The following is a 4,710-nucleotide window of genomic DNA, read 5'->3' on the forward strand; positions in this document are numbered from 1 at the left end:
CATGTTCATTTGAACCCTTCACTCGTTTTAATGGGCTTGTTCAGACAAATCATTGTAAAGCTCCTTTGTATTTGGTACATTGGGAATAGTTCAAAGCTCCAGATTGATATTTCTCTCCACTTGTATAAATGGTGTGATCCAAATAGGGTCAATGAGACCTTGAGTTAATATTTTAAAGAGCTTAAAATGGCAAGTCCATTAGTAGCAAACAAAATTCAGTTATTTTTTAATACTATGATTATGATTACCCAGATTAATATAATGATCTTTGGAATTATCTGATCCCCTTTTATTTAATTTTAGTTTTCACAAAGCATCGTCTCATTGTTGAGCGGATTTTTCACCTAGACAGATGCTCAGCAAGGTTGGTCTCCAAAATCCTGCCAGAGAGAGTTAGTTTTCTAGCAACTGGCATTCCTTGTGAGCTGATGGATGTGACTCAGTTCTCTCCTAAAACTGATCTTACATGGATTAAATGAAAGAAAAATGAGGCCACTGATCTTGCAAAGCAAAGGGCAATCAACCGACCCAGAACTTTTCCTTCATTGAGTTTCTGGCAGACCCAGCTCTGTCCCAGCCTTTCTGTTGTTCATACTGGCCTCATCCTTCCCCTCTGCCTCAGTATGTCCCCAGCTGTGCTGCACTGAAGTTTGCTAACTCAGAATATGTCATTGTGTCAGGGGAAAGCCACTTCCCTTTTTTCATATTCATGACATTCAGATTGACATTTGTTTTCTTTTTTTTTGTCTACATTTGTTTTCTCATCTCAAATTTTCGTTTCCAGGAAAGGTGCAAAGAAAAACAAAAAAATCTAGTCTTAAAAATGATAGAGTACGGCCCCTCTGGCTTTCTTTACTTCCTTTTATTGTTCTCACCTCATCATGAATTAGGACTAGAGCAGGAGCAGTGAGACTCATCTTGTCCAGTATGTCAATATAAATTAAAGCAACTTCAACTGAAGAATCACCCACAAGCAAAGAAAGAAGGCTATTTCCCCTGACTGAGTAGCATGAGTCTCACTGCCCTGCATTCTCAGAGGAAGACAGAGACAGAGGAACAAAGGAGCCCAGTGGAATCAACTGACTGAAGGAGCAACTGAAGCTCACTGGGTTCTGTGACATAAACTTCTGATGAGAGACAGCAACACCACTGAATCTCATTCCTCCAACTCAGAAACTCTGAACATCGCACGTGTTCAAAAAAATTAAGAGAGTAGAATGATAAAATCTATCCTTGGTAAAATAAAAATTATCTCTCTACTAAAGGTAAAATAATGGCAGTTGGATAATTCCTCTGTCTACCTGCACAAATGCACCCTACTCTCAGCATGTGGGCAATACTGACACTTAGGACACTTGGGGATATGGGCCAGGAGAAGAGGGGTCACCACTGGGAACGCGGGTCCTTCACACAAACATTCCAGAGGAGAAGGTGGGGGTTTAGGAAGACCATCTATTTTCCCAACAAGTAAACAAGCCCTCCACAGAAAGGAGATTTTTCGCATCCTCAGGCTGTGGTGAGCCTGTCTGCAGGGAGGGAGTCCAGCAGGTGAGCAAGGGGACTCTGTCACCCGGAGGACAGGGGGTGGCGCCATGTGATCTCTCCCTGAGAGTGAGGTGCTGCTGGGGAAACACAATCATCCTGGAATTAGTCTCCTCACCCATGTTCCCTGAGAAGAACCAGGATTCTGGTGGGGGTATTGGCCCAGCCAGTGAAGGACAACAGGTCTCCAGTATGAAAATGGTGGAAAGAAAGCGTCATGTCTGCAATAGTCCTGACTCCATGGTTCCCTGAAGCACAACCACATGGACCTGCAAGAACGTGTTCTAGAAGGAAGAGAAACATGGGGGGAGCTCATGGACTCATAATATTCAGAATCTTCTCTAAATCAAACACTAAAGACAAACATCATTTATTTCAAAGAGCTTAATTACCAGAGGGAACTGGTAAATACGTTATAAATATAGAAATACAGAGCTGAGGGAGCCTGGTTTCCTATGTAAAGTAAGAGGGAAAAGTGGAGCCTAAGATCAGGGCTGCAGATGTGTTTATGGACAAGAGGCACCAGCATGAGAGACAAAAGGCAATAATGTGTGTAATTACACACATACATCACTCCTGAGTTAAGAAAAAGACCTTTCTCATTTGATTGATAAATATCCATTTGGATGGGCACATAGGAAGTTATTGGGAAATACACAAAATTAATACTTTACATTGATGACATTTTATTTGATCATATTGTGAATACATAAATGAAAATCAAAAAAGGAACTAAAAGTGTAGAGAAATGACTAGAAAATGAAAACTACCATGTTCCCTATTTAATGGCCTCACTTAGAAAGCATGGCATCAGAGAACCTACCTCAAGTTTCCCCCAGACGCCGTCTCAGCCAGCCCAGCAGCAGCTGCGTCTTCCCCATGGCCTTCGTGCTCTCTCTACTCATGGCCCTGGCGCTGGTCAACTATAGCCTGGGAGGATCCCTGGGCTGTGACCTGTCTCAGAACCACATTCTGATTGGCAGGAAGAACCTCAGGCTCCTGGGCAAAATGAGGAGAATCTCCCCTCGCTTCTGTCTGCAGGACAGAAAAGACTTTGCTTTCCCCCAGGAGATGGTGGAGGGCAGCCAGCTCCAGGAGGCCCAGGCCATCTCTGTGTTCCATGAGATGCTCCAGCAGAGCTTCAACCTCTTCCACACAGAGAGCTCCTCTGCTGCCTGGGACACCACCCTCCTGGAGCAGCTCCGCACTGGACTCCATCAACAGCTGGACGACCTGGACGCCTGCCTGGGGCAGGTGATGGGAGAGGAAGACTCTGCCTGGGAAGGACGGGCCCCACCCTGGCTGTGAAGAGGTACTTCCAGGGCATCCATGTCTACCTGAAAGAGAAGGGATACAGCGACTGCGCCTGGGAAACCATCAGAGTGGAGATGATGAAAGCCCTCTCGTCATCAACCAGCTTGCAAGAAAGGTTAAGAAAGATGGGTGGAGATCTGAACTCACCTTGAAAGGACTCTCACTCACTAAGATGTCACATCAGCCTTGCACACTCACCTGTGGTCATTTCAGAAGTTTCTGATTTCTGCTTTAACCACAAAGTTTGCTGAATTACTTAAGCATATATTTTGTAGTATTAAGCAAGGATGTTAAAAACTTAGCTCTAGGGTCATCAGTCCTTAAGCGATTATTTCCCTGATTTATTTATTATTTATTTATACTTGTTCTTGTCATATTTACATTTTCATATAAGGATATTTGCCTTCACATTGTATTAGGATTTAGGAAATATGTTCAGCTTTCCATTTCATTAAAGATGATTTTTTATTTATTAAATTCTTATCAAACTTTTAGTTTTCTTTTTGTGTGTGTGAGATCAAATTTATTCTCCTCTCTTTTAGTGGATGGCATTTCCAAACATATTTTTACTGAATGATTGAATAAACCCAAAAATGAACTAATCCAGCAATGAGTATTTAAGTAGAAAATCCTGTGTTTTGATGAAAGAAATCTCCACAGGCGAAGATCTCCACTGCCTCACTGGAAACATATTTGTGCAGTGGTCTCTGTGTAAAAATCCAGACACTGAGTCTGTTTATTCTTAACAACTAAATTCAATCTTCAGTATTCTAAACAAAAGTGAGTAACTCATGGTAACACTTATCTACTCATTCATTCATTCAGTTCATGTCACATGTATTAACTGAGTATCAAAGTGGCAGATGGTGGAATTACCTTTAAGAAACACTGGTAAATAAATCTAATTCAGAATCTCCTATGTTGAAACTTTCAGTCTCATAGAGAACGATACATAAAAATAATGTATTTTTTTAAAATATCAATTATATTAAAAAATACAAAAAGAAGTAATGGAAAACTGGGTTCTCACATCAGAAAATACTTGCAGGTAATTTTTCCAGGTAATTTTCAGGGGAAAAAAGAGGGATACCTTTGCTACGGTACCCGCTGCTGCTGCTAAGTCGCTTCAGTCGTGTCCGACTCTGTATGACCCCAGAGACGGCAGCCCACCAGGCTCCGTCGTCCCTGGGATTCTCCAGGCAAGAACACTGGAGTGGGTTGCTATTTCCATCTCCAAAGCATGAAAGTGAAAAGTGAAAATGAAGTCATTCAGTTGTGTCAGACCCTCAGCGACACCATGGACTGCAGCATTCCAGGCTCCTTCGTCCATGAGATTTTCCAGGCACGAGGACTGGAGGGGGTGCCATCGCCTTCTCCAACCATCACGCTAAGCACATTCAAAATTAACACGTTTTTATTTTCTTAAATAAACCATCAATTTATTTTCACTAGTCTTTTAGACCCTCTTGTCTGTTTATCAGTTCAGTTCAGTCCAGTCGCTCAGTCGTGTCCAACTCTTTGCGACCCCATGAATCGCAGCACGCCAGGCCTCCCTGTCCATCACCAACTCCCAGAGTTCACTCAGATTCATGTCCATCGAGTCGGTGATGCCATCCAGCCATCTCATCCTCTTTCGTCCTCTTCTCCTCCTGCCCCGAATCCCTCCCAGCAGCAGAGTCTTTTCCAATGAGTCAACTCTTCGCATGAGGTGGCCAAAGTACTGGAGTTTCAGCTTCAGCATCATTCCTTCCAAAGAAATCCCAGGGCTGACCTCCTTCAGAATGGACTGGGTGGATCTCCTTGCAGTCCAAGGGACTCTCAAGAGTCTTCTACAACACCACAGGTCAAAAGTAC

The 4,710-nt window shown here is 42.9% G+C and overlaps 1 pseudogene; it reads left to right on the forward strand.

The window, feature by feature from the left end:
• The first annotated feature begins 2,421 nt into the window (after positions 1-2,421).
• Positions 2,422-3,008, forward strand: LOC138433644 (interferon omega-1-like; annotated as a pseudogene).
• Positions 3,009-4,710: the final 1,702 nt, after the last annotated feature.

The sequence above is a fragment of the Ovis canadensis genome, chromosome 2 (assembly GCF_042477335.2).
Source record: "Ovis canadensis isolate MfBH-ARS-UI-01 breed Bighorn chromosome 2, ARS-UI_OviCan_v2, whole genome shotgun sequence".
NCBI classification, from domain to species: domain Eukaryota; kingdom Metazoa; phylum Chordata; class Mammalia; order Artiodactyla; family Bovidae; genus Ovis; species Ovis canadensis.